Consider the following 27504-nt stretch of genomic DNA (forward strand, 5'->3'; position numbering starts at 1 on the left):
TCTCCAAAGGTTGTAACAATCTGCTTGGTCGTTGATGCTCTGTTTTCACCATTTGACACACATGACACTTACTTACCCAATTGGCAATATCCTTCTTCATTCCTGGCCACCAAAAGTTTCTCTTCAAGTCTTGGTACATCTTAGTACTACCAGGGTGGATAGAAAACCTAGAGTTATGCGCTTAGTGTAATACTTCATTCTTCAATTCTGTTACATTAGGAATCCAAACTCTGGATAAAAATCTATACAAACCTTGATTATCTTTTTGAGTACACAACTCTTCTCCCGTCAAAGTATCCGACTCTTGTTCCATAACTCCTTCTTGACACCTTTTAATCTTTTCCATCAATGTCGGCTGGAAGGTAACTTCATATAGTTGCTCCTGACTTTCACTAGGTACTCGAACTTCAATCTCCATTCATTCCAAGTCTTGTGCTAGTCATCCGTAATCCTGATCATATTCAACCTTTCTTTTCTACTCAAGGCATCAGCCACCACGTTAGCTTTACCTGGGTGATAATTAATCGAACAATCATAATCCTTGATCAGTTCCAACCACCTTCTATGTCTCATGTTCAAATCCTTTTGCGTGATTATGTACTTCAGGCTCTTATGATCGGTATGAATCTCGTATTTATCTCCATACAAGTAGTGACGCCATAACTTCATAGCAAACACTATAGCCGCCAACTCAAGGTCATGAACTGGATATTTCTGCTCGTGAGGTTTTAATTGTCTGGAGGCATAGACAATAACTTTGTCATGCTGCATTAGCACACAACCCAATCTTTTCAAAGAAGCATCACTATAGATCACAAAGTTTACCGTCTCATCTGGAAATTCTAATACTGGAGCCGTCACTAATCTCCGTTTCAATTCCTGGAAACTTTCTTCACACTTTTTCGTCCAAACAAACTTTTAATTCTTCCTGGTCAACTTGGTCAATGGGGATGCAATCTTTGAGAAATCTTTCACAAACCGTCGATAATATCCTGCTAACCCAAGAAAACTTCTTATTTTCGTCGGTGTCTTCGGTTGCTCCCACTGTGATACGACTTCAATCTTTACTGGGTCTACTTTGATACCTTCCTTACTCACCACATGTCCAAGAAACTGTACTTCTATCAACCAAAACTCACACTTGGATAACTTTGCATACAATTGCTTTTCTCTTAACTTCTGAAGGGCAATCTGTAGAAGCATTGCGTGATCTTCTGGATTCTTTGAATACAAGAGGATGCCATCAATAAATACAATAACAAACTTATCCAGATACTCCTTATAAACCCTATTCATTAGATCCATAAAAGCCGCTGGCGCATTCGTCAATCCAAACGCCATCACTAGAAACTCATAATGGCCATACCTTATTCTGAATGCTGTCTTGGGGATATCTTCAGGCTTTATCTTCAATTGGTGGTAGCCAGATCTTAAGTCAATCTTTGAGAAGTAACATGCTCCCTTAAGCTGATCAAACAAATCGTCAATGTGTGGCAAAGGATACTTATTTTTTATTGTCAACTTGTTCAATTGTCCGTAGTCAATGCACAATCTCATACTTCCATCTTTTTTCTTCACAAATAGCACTGGAGCACCCTACGGAGAAACACTGGGTCAAATGACTCCCATATCCAATAGTTCCTGAAGTTGCTTAACCAATTCTTTCATTTCCATTGGGGCCATCCTATATGGAGCTTTGGAAACTGGTTTAGCTCCTGGTTTCAAATCAATGGAGAACTCTATCTCTCGATCAGGTGGCAATCCTAGTAACTCTTCTGGTAAAACTTTAGGGAATTCTCTCACTATGGGAATCTCATCCAAAATAGGGGTATCTTTCTTTGTATCCACCACATGAGCCAAATACGCCTCACACCCTTGCCGCAATAATCTCTTTGCTTGAATTACTGAACGGAACTTTTTATCCTGCCTCTGCCCTTGGTAGCTGATCCTTTTATTATCTGAGGTGTACATAACAACTCTCTTTTTCTTACAGTCAATATTCGCCTTATATAGAGAAACCAATCCATACCTAAAATAACATCAAAGTCTCCCAACTCGATGGGTATTAAGTCAACAGGGAACATAGATCCTGAAATCTCTAGGGAACATCTAGGACAAAATTGACTTATGGGTACCTTATCTTTATTAGCCACTTCTATGGTCAAAGGTTCCTCTAAGTCTTCCAATATCAATTGCATTTTATTCACACAATTCACATATATAAAAGATTTGGACGCTCCCGAATCAAACAAAACATTAACAGGTACGGAATTAAGAGAAAGCGCACCTGCAACCACATCAGAATCATGAACTGGAGATTTCTTGGTCATCTTAAAAGTCCTAGCTCTAGCAGTACTAGTTGCTGGTCCTTGGGACACGCTTCTTCCAACATTATCTTGGGTCACCGACTTGCAATTCCTAGCTATGTGTCCCACTTTGCCGCAACTAAAACAAGTGACTCCTTGAATCTCAGACTTACACTCCGTGGAATAATTACCTTTCTATCCACACTTAAAACAGTTGATATTTTCTCGGCACTGTCCACTGTGTTTCTTCCCACACATCTTACAATCAACCACTGGCTTACTAACCCTCGTCGGGGCAGAGTTAACTGAAGTAGTTCTGGGTCTAACCTGGGGAAAATTCTGCCTCTTGTACCTCTTATTCTTACTCTTTCCAAACCAACGCTGGAACTTCCGACTTGTTATTCCTGATTTCGACCTAGTAGGTCCACTTTCAAATTTCCTCTTCTTTTCACCTTGCTCCTTTGCAGCTAACCTCTGATCACTCTCTATCACTAGGGCAGCCTTACCTACCGAAGTATATGTCTTGAGTTGTAAAGCTACAACTCCACTCCTTATTTCTGGCTTCAACCCTTGTTGAAACCGCTTCGCTCATTGAGCTTCCGAACTCACGTATTCCGGTGCTATACGGGCCAACTCCGTAAACTTCGCTTCATATTCCGTAACCCTCATATCTCCTTGTTTCAATTCCAAAAATTCCATCTCCATTTGACTCTGGAGACAATCCGAAAAGTATTTCTCCAAAAACAACTCTGTGAATCTGGCCCATGGAACTGGACCTTCTCCTTCTAAGGCTTGCTTAGATTCCCACCAATAATTCAAATCATTCTTCAGAAAATAGCTAGCACAATCTGTCTTTAAATCCTCACTCACCTTGGTGAGCGCAAACGCCTTTTCCATCTCCTTTAACCATATCCTGGCAGCAACAGGATCCACTTCTACTTTAAATTTTGGGGGCTTTACTACCTGGAAAGACTTAAAACTAACACCCTGATTTGTCCCCCTCATCTCATGCTGCTGTTGGATTTGTAGTTGCTGCTGTTGGATTTGCTGTTGTTGTTGTATGAGCTACTGTTGCTGTTGTTGTTGTTGCTGCAATTGTTGTTGCTGCTGCTGGAATTGTTGTTGTTATTGTGCCAGCTGTGTAGACTGCTGACGCAACAAGTTTATCAATTCACTCATGGAAGGATCCCCAGCAGATCCGTTATTGGGCTGAGAGTTTCTCTTTAGTGGCATCTCTTGAAACATAACAGTCATATATAAGAAAATGGATTGCTCCAAGCAGTTTATATTTATGCATCAGGAGAGCGTTGCCACTAAGACAATATCCTCATCCCTAGTGTAATTAGATCCATCCTGAGTGAATGATTATAATCTAAAAATGCCAGCAACAGAAGCAAAAATAATAATAACAACAATAATAGCAACGCACAATATATAAAAGCTGAACAATGAAATAAAGCAGCTACAATATAATAACCAACAGGAACCTAACTAGTACAACTGAAAATCCAACTAAAAGAAACCATCCGAATACACACAAAAATTGGCTGTCATAGCAGCCCCACCTACTACAAACTATCACAACATAATATACAGATACAAAGTAAACAACTACAGAACTCCTGGAAGTCAACTCTGAGCTCTGTATCTCTCTGCTGCAAACCTGGTCTAACTACTACCACTGCCATCGATGGAACCTAGCTCAAACACTATCCAGTTCACTAGGTCTAGATACTGCACAGCTCTGAACTCTGAGCTAATGAAACGGTCAACAGATCTAGCCCTCTTAATAGCCATCTGGGTCAATGCTCGCACACGGGCCCGCACCTCAAGGGAAGGGGCAGAAATACCCTGGAAAGGTGCAATAGGTATCTGATCAAACTGAGCAGCCAATCCCGGACTCTGATCTCTGATAAAGGAAGTATTCACCGCTCGATGAACATGGTAAGGGATCAGTGAAGAAGTACCACTAGGGGCCACAAGAGGTACTGGAGATCTCATCGAGAAAGAACTGGGACCACAGACAGGAGGGAAATCCCTAACCGGCAGACATAGACCTACGTACCCAACGGGGACGAGTACCAGGTCCAAAAATGTCTCTCGGCACAAAGGAAGGTACTGGTGGAGGAGGCATAGGTGTCTCCTCAGCAACAACATCCAGGGTCCTCTCAGAATCTGAGCTATCCAAGTGAGAGGGATTCTCCCGAGATGGAGAACTCGAAATCGCAATAGGCCACTGTCAACATAATAAATATACAGGGAAGACACAACCAGGTCAAGGCAATTCTATCAAAACATTTCATAGATGCCAGGGTAACACCGTCGGAACCCTCGACTGACTCTAACATTTTGCTCCTCTATATGAGTTGTTGACTCATACCTAAAGACTCACTTTATCACCTATTCGACGCAATCCCTAACTTGGATCAGGGACTTGAACCTGTAGCTCTGATACTAACTGTGATGGCCTCAACCCCGGAGTCAGGAGTTGACGTCACCAAACACAAATACCAAAATATAAACAACAAGATTATTATTAAAATATATTAACTTGACCCCAAACCAAGATCCGATCCAGGTTCAAGTATGATTCAGGTTCATATTATTATAACCCATTTATTCAACATCTAACACACTCTAACTTTATTAAGCAACTCATCATACCTCATGGTCTGATACAAACTACCTCAGAGGAGCCGGGTCCTGAAGGGGTGGGAACACAGGTATGTCTGACTGGTCTTCTAGGCATCTGCGAGATATACATAACAGTTTGCAAGGGTGAGCATAATCACTCAGCAGTACCAATATATGAATAACGGAATAAAAACAGTAATGTAACAATAATAGGAACAGAGATGTAATCGTGATATCAACATTATATAATGAAAATCGAAGATAACTGGATATCACTAACTAGCATGCTTTATCAAAACAACGTAGTAATGTGTTGTGTAAGCACCAGAATCCAATTTTACCATGCTACTCACATTTATAAAATTGTTGTATCAACTACTTATACCCTTACGGGAATCACAAATCCAAATCAGATATGTAACGGATATATGAAGACAGCTGATCGGGCTATCAACACCAGACGGCTCTAACTACCATCCCATTTACCTGTTCTGGAACACATAGACTAGCTAGGTCTCTGACCTGCTGGACTAATCAGTTATATATTGCGCACAACCGAATTAGCCTCTTACGCCACCTCAATAGGCCTACTTTGGCCCCTATGTATCCCATATCTGATCGTTTTATCCAGTTTTCAAAACACTTGTACCTATCTCATTTCAAAACCATTCATTTTGCCAGCACACATATAAAAATCTAGTTCGCAAATCATTTCATTCGAGATAGGTACCTTTCGAAGTTACTTTTCCCCAAAACAATTTGAAAACAATGATTTATAACTAAGGGGATATGTAACTTAAAACGTTTATGTTCCATTACGAGAATAAAACATTTAGCTATTCATACGTACTGAACCATAAAAGAATGGTCAGGAGTACTTTCCTTACAATGCTTTACCAAACCCTAAATAGCTTTCACGCTGATTTCGATCCTGGGAAACTCGACATGCTTGATATCCTCAAATCCTAATAACCCAATCCGATACCCTGACTTGTATAGTTATTATACACATAATCACGTAATCACGTAATCCGAACACAAATAGGGGTAACACGTATAATATAAATACGTACGTTTACAAATACATTTTTAGAAAATTTTGGCAGCAACTTCTTTGTTTATAAGACTACCCGTCGATTACATTCGACGTCAACAATCCCAACAATCCACAATATCAATTCCATTATTTTATACAACGTACACAACAATACAATACGTAATTAATTATTTAAATCTGGAATTATTTTTCGTAAATCATTTTATTTATTTATAAAATTTAGGCCTCAGAACAAAGTCATCACCGTCCACGGTTGACTCACCGAAGTTCATCGTCACCGGCGGCATAATTTATTGGCGCCCGATATAATACGGGTTCCCAAATAAATTACACCGATTAATATTATTTCCCGTATTAAAAGTTTATATTTCACGAATGATACTCAATTAATTCCCTGCAGAAAACATAAAAATCAATTTCCAGTCACCAAACCAAACTGCACAAACAGGCCCAACAGAAAAGGCCCAACAATAAGGCCCAACTGTCAAGCCCAAAGATAACCAAAGGACAGCCCAAAGGACGATCCAACAGCAACACAGAACAGGGAACAAGGAGGCACATGGCCACACGCCGCCCAACTCACACCACTGCTCAAACACGCACGCACACATAACCACAACACACACAAGCACAACACACACAGGCACAACGCACAATTATATACATATAAGCAACAGGAACCACCAAGCTCACCGGAAAAACACGGCGGCGGCGTGACCGAAGCAACAAGGAAAACGGAGAAGAACGCCAGAAAAAGAAAAGAGAAGAACGGGAGGAAGAAACGGGGGAGGGCAGAGATACAGAGGGAGAGATATTTGAGAGATTAACTCGAAAGAGAAAGAGAGAGAATTGAGAGTTACAGCCGAGAGAGAGACACAAAGGAGATGATGTTTTTACCCAAATAAACAGGTTGCAGACACGTATCCTTTATATAGGATACGTGTCAATTTCTTATTACTACAATTCACGTTGTATAGGGTCGGTTACATCCGAAATTACTATTTACGAACCGAGTTCGCGAGAAAACAAACTCCAAAAGCTTACCGAAATAACTTTAAAATTTTATAGATATCCCGAACTTGATAAAAACATAAATTTCATAATTTCAAAAATAATTTTTAAGGTGCACTTTGTACCCGCTTTTAACAAATAACGAAACGACGCGCGGGTGAAACTAATTCCGAAAATTCCCAAAATAATTTTATAATTCTCAGAATAATACGAACTTAATAAACTATGAGTTTCATGATTTTTGAAGATTTCCATAATTAAATATGGATTTTACAAATAAACACACTCAAAAAATTATTTAAAAATAATTAATTATTTAAATATTATTTTCTCAATTTTATAAAGTCCTAAAAATAATTATTGAAATTATAAAATTATGAAACCAATTTTAGGAACAATCCAAATATTTATGGAATTAAAAATGCAATAAAATCACTTTTACAAATGAAATAAAATCGTATAACTCAATAATAAAGCAAACAATTCAATCTCACATATCAACAGATCACAAATAATTAAATGACAATCAATAACTGCTGCCAAAATCATTACACACATTTTATTTAATTATTTAACCCTTTATTATACTTTGAAAATAATAAAAATATAAGAATATACACGAGTCATTATATTTTCCTCCTCTTATATCTTCATTTCCTAGTGAGTTGAGCCTTTCTAGTGAAAAAGATTAAGAGAAACACAGAACTATTGAGAGGCAGTCTCCTGAACTGGCAAAAGGAGAGGTAGATAAGAGTGATAAAAGTGATCTAAATATTAATATTAAAAGTAATATATGTGTGAGAAGTGATGAGATGACTTTAAAAAAAAAGAGATTTAGGTGTTCTTGGTTGTTTTTCTTTTAGGTTCATCATAGGAAACTAGGCCTTTTAAGTCAAATATTGATTTAAAGCTCAAAGGAAAAGTTCATGACTCTGTTTCTGATGTTCCTTCTCTTCCTGAAAAGTTTTTTGATGATTCTAATGTTAATCATAATGATGCTACACTTAAAGTTGGAACAAAAGCTTCTAAATTGTCTAATGTTGGGTCATCATCTGGACATGTACCTATTCTTGATGCTCACACAACTCATGAATGGAATCATTCTTGGAGGTTACCAAGTGAAACTATTTCTTTGGAAGCCGCACAGTCTATAGATGATCATTATGTTCATTTGGTCTCCAATCCTGACATAAAGACCTCTATCAAGAACATTGCAGTACTAGTCAAAGGACTGCATTCTTCTGTCTCAACACTCAAACAATACAATATTAATCTTAGAGAATAACTTATTGACCTTTCTGTGACTATTAAAGGTACAAACAAGCACAATGGTCTGGTCAAGAGGATGTTTAGCATGGACACAAAATAGGAGCAGATGCCAGAAAAACTGACAGCTCTTCAAGCTGGTCAGAATGCTACAAATGCAAAGTTGGATGCTATTGTCTCTCTTCTATAAAGTCTAGATGCCAAAAAGGGGGAGATATTACCAAAGATAAAATGTCAACCTGAATCGGTTTTGAGGAAAAATGCTAATCCTGATGATGATGGTGATAAACAAGAAAAAAAGACCTCTGATGCTGTGGTAGTTCAGTCTAGAGCTTGTATTCAGACACAAACACAAACTATACAGTCAACTCAAGTCTCCAAGGATAATTATAAAATTGTGAAGACAAAGACAATTACTCACTCTCAAATCCTGATGGAAAAGCACCAGTCGGGATCTGCAATTCCTGACAGAGATGAAGTGATAAGATGCACAGAAATTTTACAAGACTTTCAGAACCAAAGTCGGGGTTGACATTCATTTTTATCGAAAAGATAGGAGAGTGGAAGAAATTGTTGAAAGAAGAGCACTCACTCACCTAGATGATGAATTTCGAGATATGCTACATGAGGAGATGCTTAAACAACAAGAAGAGATTCTAAGTCAGCTACAAGATAAAAGAAAGAGAAAAACTAAGAGTGGAAAGAAAGGTGGTAGAAAGGCTGTTAAGAATAATGCTCAAGCCATTGTTCCCTCTCAAAGAAGAACAAGGTCTAGTGGAGTCAAGATTGAGGAGATTCTTGATACTCAGGTTCCTACACTTCATATTGGTATTCTATATCTCAATCCTGAACCTAGGAAGAATGCTATTAAACTGATAAATGCTGATGCCGATGCTTAAAGTGAAGATGCTGTAATGCCTATTTTAATGAAAATAAGGAAACTACAGATTTAAGCTGCTCCTGCAAATCCTAATATCTCAACTGCAAATACTGATAACAGAGTGACAATTATTGACACAATTCCTAATAGGACAAATACTGATACTACAATTCCTGATAGTTCAATTCCTGACCCTAGCAGAATGCCTATCTCTGATTTCTTTGAAAATGAAGATAAGAAGCTCTATTCAGATTAAATCTTCAAATCTTATCTACCTATGTTGAAGTATTCAATGATAAAGTTGGAGCAGGTGAAAAGGATGTTGTTTTTGATGAAGAAGAGAGAAGACAAGAAGGAAAGATCAAAATAGCTGCAAGTAAAGCTAAGTAGGAATTTCAAAATATGCTTAGAAGATCTAGCAGAAGCAGATGGAGGAGTACTGATATGAGGATGTTATATGAAAGAGCAGAAAGGAAAGCTCAAGTTTTTCCAAAGATCAAGAACAAGTACAAATGAAAGAAAATTGGTCATCTTAATTGTAATGATGAAATGAACTTTGTTCTTGGAGGTATAAGTGTGGATGGTTTACCTGGTTCTAACAGTATGAGAGATAAAAAAATCATGGATGGTACAAGCTAATGCTCTCAAACTGTCTCCGCCATATACAAGAGTTGGGATTGGGCATCATGAAGCTGATTTGGTGAATCTAAGGTTGATTAATTTCACTCTAGCTGATAGTCCTGGTCAGGAAGTCACTGTTGATCACTTAACAGACTTGAAGTAGTGAATATCATATTTGACAAACATGATGGCTCAGAACCTAGGAAAAAAATCTTACTCTTAATGTAAGGTGATTAAGTTCAAGTTCTATCTTTTGATAAACTACTGATCATGACAACTAAAGAAATCAAGTATATTCATTACTTGCTAAGAGTTGAAGATGAAGCGTCCAAGGAATGGTTAAATATGATTCTTGCAACTATCAGGAAAAGGATACTTGATAATGGTTCTCATTATTTTGGATCTTATGTTCCCACTTACATGAATTTCAAAATGCAAGAAGTCAACATGAGGAAAGGAGGAGCTATAATTGAAAATATCCTGAATCATAGACATATAACCATGAATCCTGAGGGTCCAAAAGCTTGTTATGTGTCACTGGAGGAATTGATGATTGAAAGAACTCTATACAGAAACTTAAGAGCTGCAATATACTAGTTATCTGATGAAACTGAGTATCAGAAGAATTTGAAGATCAAGCTAGAGGAGATATCGTTTAAAAAGATTGATGAGAGAGTTAAAGCTTTTGTTCAGAGATACTGCAGAGTATATCATGAAATATGAAGACCAATATTTAAAATTAAGTATACTCCATAACTCTTTTACTCTATATTTTGTTCTTCTGGTTTTTGGTACTAGACTATACTATTAGAATTTATACTTATTCTGTAAAGCATAAATTGTGGGAGATTATCAGAAATTTTCCATGTCAAGAATCAGGATCTTCTATAGAGTCAGGATCTGTGAAGAGTCATCCAGATGTGTAGCCAATCAGGATTTGTCTGACAGTCAGGATTTGTCACGCCGTCAGGATCATATGTAGTCAGGATATGCATCAGGATGTGAAGACTATCAAGATATGATTGGATAAGTCAAAGCTATAAGATAAATCAGAATCCGCTAATTTATAGCATAAATTGTTGATTTAGATATGTATAGAAACTAGATAAATTATACTATAACATATCTTGTAATTGATAGAAATTGACTATAGCTGTGTGATATATAAACACAAATTAGGTTATCACTTTGTAGTGTGAACAACTCGAGTATTTTCATAACCTAGCAGCTCTTAAGAATATTGTTCTTGAGAGAGTTTTGTAACAGTTTATTAAAAATCAATATAAATTATTATTTGATTAAACTGTTTATTGATATTCTTACTTTACTCCTTTAATCAATCGATTTGTTTGATAATTGTATCCAACCCCCTTAAACAATTTTCATTTTTGGGAAACATGTTATATACTCAAAAATAGTTATAAAAATATTTCAAATTTATACATTTAGGCCTTGTTTGTCAATTTTGTGATTACGTAAGAATTTGAACTTTCTTGTAACTAAGTCATAACTCTGGTTTCTAAGGTAATTAAAATATAATTGTTTGGTTTATTGATATAAAACTATTAGTTAGTTAATTAATTCTCGTAATTAACTAATAATTTTATATTGAATTACTATGTAACTTATAGCGATCATTGTTAGATATATTTGAGATATCATGTCTAATATGATTTGTGTTTAGTTTTCAGAACTTAACAACAGGACAAATCAGGACTTACTGAAGTCAGGATTTACTGGAAGTCAGGACTTACTAGAAGTCAGAACTTAATATCAGAACTTAAGGTCATATCAGAACTTAAGTGCGAGAAGACTTTCATATAAGGAAGGAAGCTGATTTACAGTAGAAGATCGAGACTAAAAAGAAGATATGCATGGAAAGAGTTAGAAGACTGGAAAACTTGTAGAAGATATCTGATTGATATATTTTAGGAGAAAGAATTGTATTCCATATCAATTAGAAGTTATCTTGCGATTGTGTACTATATAAACACAGACTTAGGGTTTACACTATATGTGTTATCATTATCGAGAAGATTATACATTGTAACCTAGCAGCTCTTAGTGATATTTGTTCATCACTGAGAGAGAACAATAGTTCTTATTGTAACAGAGTTTAGTTAATATATTTGATCTTTGTTACATACTTGTGTTAAATCGATTTGATTATATAAACACTGTATTCAACCTCTTCTACAGTGTTGTATGACCTAACACGTGGTATTAGAGCTTTTCTGTTAACACACATAAAGTAAAGATCCAAACAATCATGTCTAAAGAAACACAAACTCCAACCAAGTCCACCAAAACTCAAGAAACTCAAGAAACTCAAAACACTCAAACCCAAAGTCGATATGAGACAATTAGGGTTCCCATACTGAGACCTTCTGAGTATCCCATATGCAATGTAATATCCGAGATATATTGTGCAAATATTTTTGCTAATAGATAATTATTATATGTATTCAGTATCTATTCTGTGAATTATTTAAGTGTTAAATGTGTTTGAATGTTTAAAAATGTTAGTAATTAAATATTTCAATTTTTATATGTTCCAAATAAAATATAGATAATTGTCATATCTTCCTAATTATTTTTATGTTGATTTATGAATATATAGGAATCATATGAATTTTATAAAAAAAAAATTCGGGTATTTAAAATCTATTTTATAAAAACGGGAACCAACCGACGTCATCCGTTGTTACATTTTTAGAACCCGAAACTCTTCCGAGAACTCCTTTCTAACCTAATTGTAATATTCCGAGCATATTCCGTGTTTTGACTTTGTCGATCTGGCGTACGGTTTGTCCAGCGCGGGTCCCGGCGCAACATTTTTGATACAATATTCGTTTCGGTAAATCAATAAAACTCGTATTTTTGATAAACGGGAGCTTTTTATTAAACTATCACAATTATCACCTCGTAGTACGTGTAACCAGGCGCTGAGACCAAGACCGCAGTACAAATTGTACTGATTTGGATAATTATCACGAAAACCGATACCATTTGGATCAGTTTTATAAATAAACGTACCGTTTTATATCCGGAATGATCCAACGGGATACTAATTTTCCATAATTATAAATAGCCTCAACCGTATTTTATTTTGTACCGGAAATCAATTGCAAACAGTATTTACAGAGTTTTTACAGAGAAAATACTATAATTATATTTTGTTCTTCGTAATCAAACACAAATTCGAAGGCGTTATTGATGTCCGATTTTGGCGTACATATATTCAAAACGAAGCTACTGAAATCTAGAATCCAAATCTTCCATCAATTTCAACCCAGAAACATCAGGTGATTTCCTATTTAATTATTTATATTCGAATTTCTTGGTATTTAAATTATGAATTTTTGTACGGATGATTGTTTGAATGATTTGATGATTGTATGTTGTAGAGCTTGTTTTCCTGATCATTTTGGTATATTATACTTCAAATTTGGAGTTCAATAACATGTTTAATTTTGGGTTTGATTCTCGGAATTTAGAAATTAGGGTTTATATTACTTTGAATGTTTTCAATTCGATTTGGGGGTTTCTTATTTCGGAATTACTAGATGTTCTAAAGGGGTGGGTTGTGTTCCTTATGCAATTTGCAATCGATCCATATAAGTTTTGTGAATCGACGAGGCCTGTAGTGGAGTGAGTTATGATTTGAAGTTTTCGCCGGTGTTCTTGAAGTTTTTGGCCGGATTTTCATTTCCAGATGTCGTTTGGTCCATTTGTTAATTGATTTGAACTCCTGAAGTGATTTAGAATGAAAACCCCACTTGAATCGTGTTAAACCATCCTGTTTTCGCCTGAATCGGGGCTCATCGGAGCCGTATTCCGGTCACCGGAATCTGGGTTCATGAAGAACCCATTTCTGTTCTTGGTGACCCGGAATTCCAACCCGGTTTGACCCGGTTTTGATCCAAAAGTTCCCTAAATCAGAAGTGTTTTTGGCATTTTTGCAAGTTAGTACCTGAAGTTTCCAGAACTTTAAAAATTCTGGATTCCTGTTTTGAATTCCTTCAAATTTCGGATTTCTTTTTATAAATTATTTTTAAAATTGTTTTTAATTTCAGAAAAATCCGAAAATGATTATTTTAATTTCAGAAATCATTATTTTAATTCCAAAAATTATTTTTAATTCAAAAATAAATCTGAATTAATTATTTAATTAATATTAGTTAATTTTTAATTAATTAATTAGTCAATTAATTCAAAAATTAATTGATTAATTGATTTAATTAATTATTAATTAATTTTAATTAATTATTTAATTAGAGTTAATTATTTAGAAATGATTTAAAAAATTCCAAAAAATAGTTTCGAGCTTTAAAATATTATTTTAAATTATTTCCAAGGCTCGATAATTATTATAAAATTGTTTCGAAGCCAGAATTGGCCAACCGAACCTTGTTTATTACTCTGAAATCGATCCAACGACCCGTTTTAATTCCGAAATATGTTTTAAAAATTATTTTAAATACCCGAAAGCCTGTTTATGACCCGAGACTTCTTTATAAATGAGATGTCATTGATTATTTGACGTGTTATGTGGTATATGTGACTTGTTGGTTGACTATCGGTCTATATGTTCGGTGATTACTTGTTTATAGCGTAACTTTCAATCCGTTAATCGGATTTGGGTAAAATGAAGGGTAGATCGAAGTGTATGTCGAATAGAATGGTATGAGTTAAATATTAATAGATACTTATGATGCCTAGCAGAGTAAGAAAGGCGTAAAAAAAGAAAAGCAGGTGATCAGAAAATAGAATTTACATGTAGAAAATACAGCAAGTGATCAGAGGATAGAAGCAAGGCATATAAGAAGCAGACGAGTAATTGTTGAATGGGGTCATTAGACAAGTACAAGTGAAGTTGAAATCGATTATGATAAGGCAAGTATTTCTAAACCTTTCTCAAGATACAATGCAAATATTTCTAAATTCTCTTGTGATATATTGTTAATACCCATAATAGTTCTGTTTTATACTGTACACATTTTGAATCCTTCAGCCTTGAACCTGAGCCACAACATTTGATCTTTGAGCCGTAAGCCTTATTCTTTGTAAACCATTTCTTGTTGATTTACCAGATACTAAACCACACAAATAAGATACTACTCCACAAATATATATCCATTATATATACCAAACACTGGAACAGAATTATTTACACATACAAAAACTTTTATACTCAATCATACCTTGTGATATCAAATTACTAAAACCTTGTAAAAAACACTATTCATCTAATATCCGATTATCCTACCGGCTGGAGGCCACTTCTTTTATGTATTTTGACATACCCGTTTTGGTAACTATGAATTTTTACCATGCTCTTTTACAAATGTTTTATGGTTATTGATTATGTGTGGACCAGATTCGTGGTCAGACCATATCGATGGTCAAGTTAGGCCAATGTGTGCCTTGGATCCAGTAGTTAGAGTAGTGCTGTGTGCTTTGCTCGGGGTTAGTGCGTGACTGATCAGCAGCCTAACCTTGGTTTTAAAAACTTAAAATGAATATCCAATTTTATTGACTGTTTAACAAGAAATTTGATTCCTTTGAATCACCTCGTTTATTATTGTTTAACCTCAGTTATTGATAATATGACTTCCTGAGCTAGTTAGCTCACTATAGCGAATCTTTTTATGTATTCTACAGTTAAGAAGGATACGGTTGATAGCGAGGTTTCCCAGTTCAATGTTCGAGCTAGGATTCCAGATTATGATTGATCGAGCTAGCAGGAGCTTAATGCAGTAGTGAGATAGTAAGGTTGTAAGAATAATTTCATATCAGTTGTAAATTAAATTAGTTGGGATTTGGTACGTTGTAATAAAAGTTAAGGTTGTGGCTTGTTTTCATACTTTAACCTGTTGCGATCCGTAGTTAAGTAAAGCAGGGTCCTTGCAAATAATATTTTATATACAGGTTTATATTTTGTGTATGTGTTTTTACAAGGTTTTAGTACTTTGATATCACAAGGTATGGTTGAGTATAAAAGTTTTTGTATGTGTAAACAATTATATTCCAGTGTTTGGTATATATGATGGATATATATTTGTGGAGTAGTATCTTATTTGTGTGGCTTAGTATCTGGTAAATCAACAAGAAATGGTTTACAAAGAATAAGGCTTACGGCTCAAAGATCAAATGCTGTGGCTCAGGTTCAAGGCTGAAGGATTCAAAATGTGTACAGTATAAAACAGAACTATTTTGGGTATTAACAATATATCACAAGAGAATTTAGAAATATTTGCATTGTATCTTGAGAAAGGTTTAGAAATACTTGCCTTATCATAATCGATTTCAACTTCACTTGTACTTGTCTAATGACCCCATTCAACAATTACTCGTCTGCTTCTTCTATGCCTTTCTTCTATCCTCTGATCACTTGCTGTATTTTCTACATGTAAATTCTATTTTCTGATCACCTGCTTTTCTTTTTTGTACGCCTTTCTTACTCTTCTAGGCATCATAAGTATCTATTAATATTTAACTCATACCATTCTATTCGAGATACACTTCTATCTACCCTTCGTTTTACCCAAATCCGATTAACGTATTGAAAGTTACGCTATAAACAAGTAATCACCGAACATATAGACCGATAGTCAACCAACAAGTCACATATAACACATAACACGTCAAATAATCAATGACATCTCATTTATAAAGAAGTCTCGGGTCATAAACAGGCTTTCGTGTATTTATAAATTATTTTTAAAATTGTTTTTAATTTCAGAAAAATCTGAAAATGATTATTTTAATTTCAAAAATCATTATTTTAATTCCAAAAATTATTTTTAATTCAAAAATAAATCTGAATTAATTATTTAATTAATTCCAGTTAATTTTTAATTGATTAATTAGTCAATTAATTCGTAAACTGTGGCGCCCTCCAAACCCGGGTCAGAAGTTTGGGGTCCACACACACACCTTAATTATAACCTGCTTATAACAATAATAAAGATAATAATAATATATGCAGTGACCCTACTTACCAACCACCATGGACCGCAACAGGTTAAAGTATGTACACAAGCCAAACACACTAATATATTACAAACCGTTCAAATCCCAACTATTTCAAACTCAAACTGAGTATTAAACATTATTACAAACTTTTACAAACTTAAATTATCCCAAAAGAAGCCTTCTAGCTCAACTTTTTCAACCTGAACCCCTAGCTCTCGCGCTGGACTGGGGATCCTTGCTACCAACTGGTTCCTTTTTAACTGGAAAGAATATAAATAACATCGCACAAATGAGCTAACTAGCTCAGCAAGTCACAATGACAAAACTGAGAATAATGATCATCAGGTGAATATGATTATGATATCGAGTGAACATTGGATTATGATTTAGAATTGGATATTATACTTTTAATTTAAAAACCAAGGTTAGGCTGCTGATCAGTCACGCACTAACCCCGAGCAAGGCACACATCATTGCTCTAACTATTGGATCCAAGGCACACATTGGCCTAACTTGACCATTATATGGTCTGACCACGAATCTGGTCCACAATTTTATAAAAATAATCCAATTCTAACATAATAAAAGAATATGCAATAATAAACAATAACCGAAATCATTAACAATAATAAATGTTTAACAATGAAAGGGTTTCAATCCTTGTAAGGATCAATAAGGCAATTTAAAAGCTTGGATGCTGGGTAATGAAAGAATTGGATAACAAAGGAATCAACATTTCAGGGTTTCAAAGATTTGGGCTTTCAAAGCATAAAATACAATGATTGAATGTACAAGTAATTCAGTTCAGTGTTTGGGATTTTGTTTACATGTATTTGTGGAGTAATATTATATACTTGAGATTTGTGTTTAGGTATACAACAATCAATGGTCTAGAAAGAATAAGGTTTATGGCTTAAGAACAATAACTGGAATTAGAGTTTAGGTTTCAGTGCTTCAGAGCACTTGCAATATCAACCAGACTATCACGTATTACAATATTTCGAGAAAGTTCGGAATACTTGCCTGATATTAGCTTACTACACTGCACTCGCTTCCAATCACAATCGTCTTACTCCTCAACTAACTGTTTCCCTTTCCTACGCCTTGCCTCTTCTGCTTACATATCATAAGCATCTATCAATAATTTACTCATGGAATTCTATTCAACACATACTGATATCTACCCTTCGTTTTACCCAAATCCGATTAACGGATTGAAGTTATGCAATAATCAAGTAAACACCGAATATATAGACGGACAGTCAATTAACAATTCACATATAGCACATAATACATCACGTAATCAATGATATATTATTTATAAAGAAGTCTCGGGTCATAAATAGGCTTTCTGATATTTAAAATGATTTTTAAAACATTTTTTGGATTTAAAACGTATCGTTGGATCAATTTCGGGTTAATAAACAGGGTTCGGTTGGCCAATTCTGGCTCCGAAATAATTTTAGAATAATTATCGAGGCTTGGAAATAATTTAGAATAATATTTTAAAGCTCGAAACTATTTTTCAGAATTTTTAAATAATTAAATCTAATTAAATAATTAATTAAAATCAATTAATAATTAATTAAATTGATCAATCAATTAATTTTCGAATTAATTGACCAATTAATCAATTAGAAATTAACTGAAATTAATTAACTAATTAATTTAGATTTATTTGTGAATTAAAAATAATTTTCAGAAATAAAATAATAATTTTTAGAATTTTCAGAAATTAAAAACGAATTTTTATAATAAAAATAAATAGGAAATATGATTTTCAAACATTTTTAAAACAGAAATCCAATTTTTGCAAAGTCTGGAAACTACAGGGACCAAAGTGCATCGTTTTCAAAACTGCAGGGACCAAACTGCAATTTTGCAGTCCAGTCGCCGGAAAAAGTCGGGGATGGCCGGAAACGTGTTATGATCAAATTGTTAAAGTATTATACGTTTAGGTGCGACGTTATAGACGCGAGACTTAACAAGTAAGAATCTACCATAATGCTTAGTTGCGAAGGTATTTTAGCATATTTTTTGAAGTTGTTATATGATACAATTGGGATATGATCGATCAAACTCGAAAGATGAATACAAGTGAAATGTGGATGGTGACCAATGGTATCATTCTTGTCCTCAACATTACAGCGTATATTCCTTTTTAATTCCTAAAAATGTATGAACTCCTTTTCTTAATAAATTCTTTCTGATGATATCAAAACGAAGGATTTTGCATTCCTTTCAAACTTAATTATTCCCCTTGAGTTTTGTTTTATGATTTAGACAAACAGTGTTATGATGAGACACTTGTCGGAATGACAAAGAGTCGGGTGGGACGCCACCTAATCATGTGCTGTATGCCATACGGTATGAAAGACTGGCCATCTTAAATACTATGTGGTTGTCTCATTCATATTCAAATCATTACTTCTTCTTTTTTTTAACTCTAAGTTTATTAAAATTGTGAATCCTTCTAGTAGTTTCGTTGTACCGTCGCTCTTTACGAGAACATTTCAAACAAAAGTCAACGTATTATACACCCAGCGGGCAAAGTCTCATTTATCTCTCATGCATGGAAAGGAAACAAGGGCATATGGTGAGAATTGTAAATCACTGGCCCTAGCCAGGGATGCATTAACAGTCAAAGGAATCTACTTTAATAAGAGATACGTATTCGAGAATGAGAATATGCGATACGATATTTAGAATATGGATGTGATGACGTGGAAGATTGATGCGAATACCTTATGCGTTAAAGTATTGAGAGATGTGGGAGCAACTTGATCGTATATCTCTCAAGGTTTTATTAATTAGATGAATTATCTTGTTGAATCAATAAGTTAATGACCAAAGGACTAGCAAGTTAAGAACGTGCAGTTATTGAATAAGTAAGTACCAATGGCGGAATCGATATTTCTGGCAATAAGTTGCAAAGAATTAATATCATTTGAGATAAGAGGATTTGACATTATTCTAAGGAGTGGATTAACTATTCAAGTGTGATGCTCAGGTAGACTGTCATGATGGAAGATAGTTTTGAAGACGCCAAATGAGAACATGAAGAAGTTTAAAGGACAAAGGAAAGTAAAGAACTTGTTAAGAATAATTAAGATTACAGTAACCGAAATATACGTGCTATGGCGATTATAAATAAGAGTTAGGAGCAAACCAAACTTGAAGATTTTACGGTCTCAAGATATGTTTCCAGATGAGTTACCAATATTTCCTTTAGATAAAGAAAATGCGTTTATGATTGATTTAGCACCTGAAATGAAGCCAATGTCCAAAGCCCCGTACAGAATGGCACCAGATAAAATAAAGGAGTTATCAGAGCAAACGTAGGAGATAATTAGAAGAAAAAGCAACTGGACCTAGCATACCCCCTAAAGTGCACCGGCACGATGTGTTAATAAGAAAGATGGAAGTGTGAGATTATGTGTTAGCGAAAGCTCAACAAATTTACTCTCAAGAGCAGATATCTGTTACCTCGAACCAATGATTTGTTTAATTAAATGAACGAAGCAAGGTATTTTATAAGATTGATTTAAGACTGAGTATATTACCAAGTGGAGATTGAACTTATGGACATATCAAAGATAATTTTCAGAACTCAGTACTGTTGTTATAAAATTCTAAAAATGTTAGTTGGATGAACTGATATACCAGTAATATTTAAATTTGATAGGTAGAATCTTGAAAGAGGAATCTGGATAAGATGTACTTGTGTTACTTAAAAAGAACCATGCAACCTATACAATGATAGCTGAGGAATCAAAGAAGAAAGAAGCGGTATAAAAAGTTTACCAGGTGAAAACTTTAATGGCTGGAAGTATAATTCTTAGTATGGACAGTCAGTAAGAAGGAGACAAAAGGGGATTCAGCAGAAAACTTTAAAGATGGTATGAATAAAGAAAGACCAGAGGCACCAACAAAAGTAAGAAGTTTTATCATGGGCCAGTTACTATCAGCAATTTGTCCAAGATTTTTCGAAAGTTGCAATATTTTGGATGAAGCTAACCAGGAAAAGCAAGAAGGTTATATGAAATGGAGAAGGGTGAAGAAGGTTTTGCGGAGTTAAATGAAAGAATGGTTACAACACCTATTTTATCACTTTGAAAGTATTAGGGAGATTTGGTAGCTTATAGTGATACTTCTCGTAAGGGAATAGGATGTGTGTTGACGTAAAATAATAAAGTTATTGCATATGCATCCAGACAACCGAAACCTTATGAGCAGAAGTACCCTACTCATAACTGGGAATTAAAAGCAACAATAATATCTGTTTTGAAAGATTGGGAAATATTATAAGTATAGAGAAAGATGTGAGACATATACGGACCATAAGAGTTGAAGTATGAACTCCCGAGGAAAAGCAAATGTAGTGGTAAGAGATGAGTAAGAAGGAGAGAGAATGAACATAGAGACTGTACCAGAAGAATTATCTATGGAATTCTAGAAGTTGGAATTGGAAGTCAGGGTTCATGATCCAAAAAGGAGTAAGAGTGTATAAGTATAACTTTTCAGTCGGAATTGTTAGAGAAGATAAAGAAGTGTCAGGAAGAGGTAATGGATCAGGATATAAATCGTTTAGTAGGGGAAAAATTGTACACGCAAAAAGGACAATCGAGGTATTCATAGGTTTTCTTCTAGAATTTGGATTCCACCAGTGATGGAATTGAAGGATGAAATTTTACAGGCAGCTCATAATTCAAGGTATTCAATCCATTCAGGGAGTACCAAGATGTATAGAGATTTAAAGGAAATTATAGGTGGTTAGATATGAAGCGGGGAATTGCAGAATGAATTAGCAGGTGTTATATATGTCAACAGAGTTAAAGTAGAGCATCAGAGATCAAGTGGATTGCTACAGTCATTGAAAGTTCCAGAGTGGAAGTGGGAGCATATCACCATAGATTTCATAGTTGGGGTTACCAAGCACAAAAACTAATCATGATGCCATTTGGCTTATAGTGGATAGATTTACTAAGTCAGCTCATTTTATGCCTATAAACGAAAGATTTTCGCTTGATAAGTTGATCCATAGGTGCCTGAAGGAAAGTGTAGTTCGTCATGAAATCCCTTTGTCTATCGTATCTGATCGAGATCCAAGATTTAATTCGAGATTTTGGAAGAGTTTTCAAGAATGTTTAGGAACAAGATTGAATATGAGTACGGCTTACCATCCACAGACGGACGGCCAGAGTGAAAGAACGATCCAGAAAATCGAGGATATGTTACATGTTTGTGCTATTGATTTCAAAGGAAATTGGGGCGAGCATTTACCTCTGATAGAATTTGCTTGCAACAACAGTTATCACGCTAGTTTCGGGATGTCACCCTAAGAAGCCCTTTATGAACGCCAATACAGATCTCCAGTGTATTAAGACGGAGTAGTAGAGCGCAAAATACTTGGACCTGAATTAGTACAGCAGACAAAGAAAGTTGTCGAAGTTATCCAGGAGAGATTGATAGCCGTACCAGAACGTCAAAGGAAATAAACAGATCAATCAAGGAAAGACATGGAATTCGAAGAAGGAAGCTTAGTACTACTGAAAGTATCGCCGTGGAAGGGATTAATGAGGTTTGGAAAGAAAGAAAAACCGAGCCTAAGATATGTCGGACCTTTTGAAATTTTAAAGCACGTTGGCAAAATAGCTTTTGAGTTAACGTTACCTCCGCACATGGAGCACATTCAGAATATTTTTCATGTATCGATGCTTAAGAAGTATAATCCAGACTTCATGTATGTAATAGAATATGAGCCGATAGAGCTTCAAGCAGATTTGTCAAATGTAGAGAGTCCGATAGAGATTCTAGAGGAAAGAGAGAAAGTATTAAGAAATAAAGTGGTAAAGTTAGTAAGAGTATTATGGAGAAACCCAAAGGTTGAAGAGTCAACCTAAGAGTTAGAAAGTGATATGAGAGCAAAGTGTCCTCATTTGTTTTCTTAGGAGATTCTGAGGACAAAATCCTTTTAAGAGGGGAAGGATGTAATATCCGGGATATATTGTGCAATTATTTTTGCTAATAGATAATTATTATATGTATTCAGTATCTATTCTGTGAATTATTTAAGTGTTAAATGTGTTTGAATGTTTAAAAATGTTAGTAATTAAGTATTTCAATTTTTATATGTTCCAAATAAAATATAGATAATTGTCATATCTTCCTAATTATTTTTATGTTGATTTATGAATATATAGGAATCATATGAATTTTATAAAAAAAAAATTCGGGTATTTAAAATCTATTTTATAAAAACGGGAACCAACCGACGTCATCCGTTGTTACGTTTTTAGAACCCGAAACTCTTCCGAGAACTCCTTCCTAACCTAATTGTAATATTCCGAGCATATTCCGTTTTTTGACTTTGTCGATCTGGTGTACGGTTTGTCCTGCGCGGGTCCCGGCGCAACATTTTTGATACAATATTCGTTTCGGTAAATCAATAAAACTCGTATTTTCGATAAACGGGAGCTTTTTATTAAACTATCACAATTATCACCTCGTAGTACGTGTAGCCAGGCGCTGAGACCAAGACCGCAGTACAAATTGTACTGATTTGGATAATTATCACGAAAACCGATACCGTTTGGATCAGTTTTTATAAATAAACGTACCGTTTTATATCCGGAATGATCCAATGGGATACTAATTTTCCATAATTATAAATAGCCTCTACCGTATTTTATTTTGTACCGGAAATCAATTGCAAACAGTATTTACAGAGGTTTTACAGAGAAAATACTATAATTTTCTTCGTAATCAAACACAAATTCGAAGGCGTTATTGATGTCCGATTTTGGCGTACATATATTCAAAACGAAGCTACTGAAATCTAGAATCCAAATCTTCCATCAATTTCAACCCAGAAACATCAGGTGATTTCCTATTTAATTATTTACATTCAAATTTCTTGGTATTTAAATTATGAATTTTTGTACGGATGATTGTTTGAATGATTTGATGATTGTATGTTGTAGAGCTTGTTTTCCTGATCATTTTGGTATATTATACTTCAAATTTGGAGTTCAATAACATGTTTAATTTTGGGTTTGATTCTCAGAATTTAGAAATTAGGGTTTATATTACTTTGAATGTTTTCAATTCGATTTGGGGGTTTCTTATTTCGGAATTACTAGATGTTCTAAAGGGGTGGGTTGTGTTCCTTATGCAATTTGCAATCGATCCATATAAGTTTTGTGAATCGACGAGGCCTGTAGAGGAGTGAGTTATGATTTGAAGTTTTCGCCGGTGTTCTTGAAGTTTTTGGCTGGATTTTTATTTCCAGATGTCTTTTGGTCCATTTGTTAATTGATTTGAACTCCTGAAGTGATTTAGAATGAAAACCCCACTTGAATCGTGTTAAACCATCCTGTTTTCGCCTGAATCGGGGCTCAACGGAGCCGTATTCCGGTCACGGGAATCTGGGTTCATGAAGAACCCGTTTCTGTTCTTGGTGACCCGGAATTCCGACCCGGTTTGACCCGGTTTTGATCCAAAAGTTCCTTAAATCAGAAGTGTTTTTGGCATTTTTGCAAGTTAGTAACTGAAGTTTCCAGAACTATAAAAATTCTGGATTCCTGTTTTGAATTCCTTCAAATTTCGGATTTCTTTTTATAAATCATTTTTTAAATTTAATTTCAGAAAAATCCGAAAATGATTATTTTAATTTCAAAAATCATTATTTTAATTCCAAAAATTATTTTTAATTCAAAAATAAATCTGAATTAATTATTTAATTAATTTCAATTAATTTTTAATTGATTAATTAGTCAATTAATTCGAAAATTAATTGATTAATTGATTTAATTAATTATTAATTGATTTTAATTAATTATTTAATTAGAGTTAATTATTTAAAATTGATTTAAAAAATTCCAAAAAATAGTTTCGAGCTTTAAAATATTATTTTAAATTATTTCCAAGGCTCGATAATTATTATAAAATTGTTTTGAAGCCAGAATTGGCCAACCGAACCTTGTTTATTACTCTGAAATTGATCCAACGACCCGTTTTAATTCCGAAAAATGTTTTAAAAATCATTTTAAATACCCGAAAGCCTGTTTATGACCCGAGACTTCTTTATAAATGAGATGTCATTGATTATTTGACATGTTATGTGTTATATGTGACTTGTTGGTTGACTATCGGTCTATATGTTCGGTGATTACTTGTTTATAGCGTAACTTTCAATCCGTTAATCGGATTTGGATAAAACGAAGGGTAGATAGAAGTGTATGTCGAATAGAATGGTATGAGTTAAATATTAATAGATACTTATGATGCCTAGCAGAGTAAGAAAGGCATAAAAAAAGAAAAGCATGTGATCAGAAAATAGAATTTACATGTAGAAAATACAGCAAGTGATCAGAGGATAGAAGCGAGGCATAGAAGAAGCAGACGAGTAATTGTTGAATGGGGTCATTAGACAAGTACAAGTGAAGTTGAAATCGATTATGATAAGGCAAGTATTTCTAAACCTTTCTCAAGATACAATGCAAATATTTCTAAATTCTCTTGTGATATATTGTTAATACCCATAATAGTTCTGTTTTATACTGTACACATTTTGAATCCTTCAGCCTTGAACCTGAGCCACAACATTTGATCTTTGAGCCGTAAGCCTTATTCTTTATAAACCATTTCTTGTTGATTTACCAGATACTAAACCACACAAATAAGATACTACTCCACAAATATATATCCATCATATATACCAAACACTGGAATAGAATTGTTTACACATACAAAAACTTTTATACTCAACCATACCTTGTGATATCAAAGTACTAAAACCTTCTAAAAAACACTATTCATCTAATATCCGATTATCCTACCGGCTGGAGGCCACTTCTTTTATGTATTTTGACATACCCGTTTTGGTAACTATGAATTTTTACCATGCTCTTTTACAAATGTTTTATGGTTATTGATTATGATCTGGTTTCATTGAACTCTATTGTTTATCATATTGAAATGCTTTAGAATTGGATAGTTTTCTTTGTGTGGACCAGATTCGTGGTCAGACCATATCGATGGTCAAGTTAGGCCAATGTGTGCCTTGGATCCAGTAGTTAGAGCAGTGATGTATGCTTTGCTCGGGGTTAGTGCGTGACTGATCAGCAGCCTAACCTTGGTTTTAAAAACTTAAAATGAATATCCAATTCTATTGACTGTTTAACAGGAAATTTGATTCCTTTGAATCACCTCGTTTATTATTGTTTAACCTCAGTTATTGATAATATGACTTGCTGAGCTAGTTAGCTCACTCTAGCGAATCTTTTTATGTATTCTACAGTTAAGAAGGATACGGTTGATAGCGAGGTTTCCCAGTTCAACGTTCGAGCTAGGATTCCAGATTATGATTAATCGAGCTAGTAGGAGCTTAATGCAGTAGTGAGATAGTAAGGTTGTAAGAATAATTTCATATCAGTTGTAAATTAAATTAGTTGGGATTTGGTACGTTGTAATAAAAGTTAAGGTTGTGGCTTGTTTTCATACTTTAACATGTTGCGATCCGTAGTTAAGTAAAGCAGGGTCCTTGCAAATAATATTTTATATACAGGTTTATATTTTGTGTATGTGTTGTGGACCCCCAAACTTCTGACCCGGGTTTGGAAGGCGCCACATGCAAAGTGAAGATGGCTATGTTTATAGAAGCTACAGATCCAAAATACCTTGACAGAATTAATGAAGGACCAGATAAGCCTACCAAGCTCTCTGTTGTAGTTGTTGATCAACCAGCAAAGACCATACCAAAGGAGAAAGGTGAGTACACAGCTAAAGAGATCTCATATATTGCCAAGGATGCAAGGGTAAGGCATTTGATGCATAGTGCCATTGATAATATCATGTCAAACAGGGTAATTCATTACTAGACTGTAAATGAAATATGGGATGCTTTGGAGATAAGATGCCAGGGAACTGATGCAATCAAGAAGAACATGAGGACTATACTCACTCAAGAGTATGAGCACTTTGACTCAAAAGCTGATGAGTCATTAACTGATTTATATGACAGGTTTGCCAAACTCTTGAATGATCTGTCACTGGTGGACAAGGAATATGATCTTGAAGATTCAAATCTAAAATTCCTTTTAGCTCTTCCTGAAAATTGGGATTTGAAGTCTACTACCATAAGAGACAACTATGACCTTACTGAAACTACTCTTGATGAAATTTATGGTATGCTCAAGACTCATGAACTTGAGATGGATCAAAAGAACAAGAGGAATGGAAGGAAGTCAAGGACAATTGCTCTTAAATCTGAGGAGGAATCTCCTAAAGCTGTTGCCACAAAGAGGGGCAAAGGAAAGGCTCTCATCATAAAGTCTGATACAGAATCATCATATTCTGATGATGATGATTCAGAAGCTGAAAGTTTACCTGAAATGGATGCTGATAAAGAGATGATGAAATTGTGTGCTCTTTTGGTGAAGGGTATCACAAAAATAGCCTACAGGAAATTCAGAAAAGGCAAGAAGTTTTCCAGGAAAAGTGGAAGTTCTGATAAGAAAGGATTCAGAAAGTCTGAAGGTTAAGAAAAGTCTGACAGAGGAGACAACTAAAATGTCAAATGCTACAATTATGGTGAAAGAGTCCACATATCTCCTGACTACAAGAAAGAAAAAAGTGACAAAGGCAAGGCACTTGTCACAAAGAAGAAAAGATGGACAGACACTTCAGATTCTGAACATGAGGTAAACTATGCCTTGATGGCAAATGTTGATAGCAGTCCTGAAACTGCT

Source organism: Apium graveolens, chromosome 2 (genome assembly GCF_009905375.1).
Source record: "Apium graveolens cultivar Ventura chromosome 2, ASM990537v1, whole genome shotgun sequence".
In the NCBI taxonomy this organism is placed as follows: Eukaryota; Viridiplantae; Streptophyta; class Magnoliopsida; order Apiales; family Apiaceae; genus Apium; species Apium graveolens.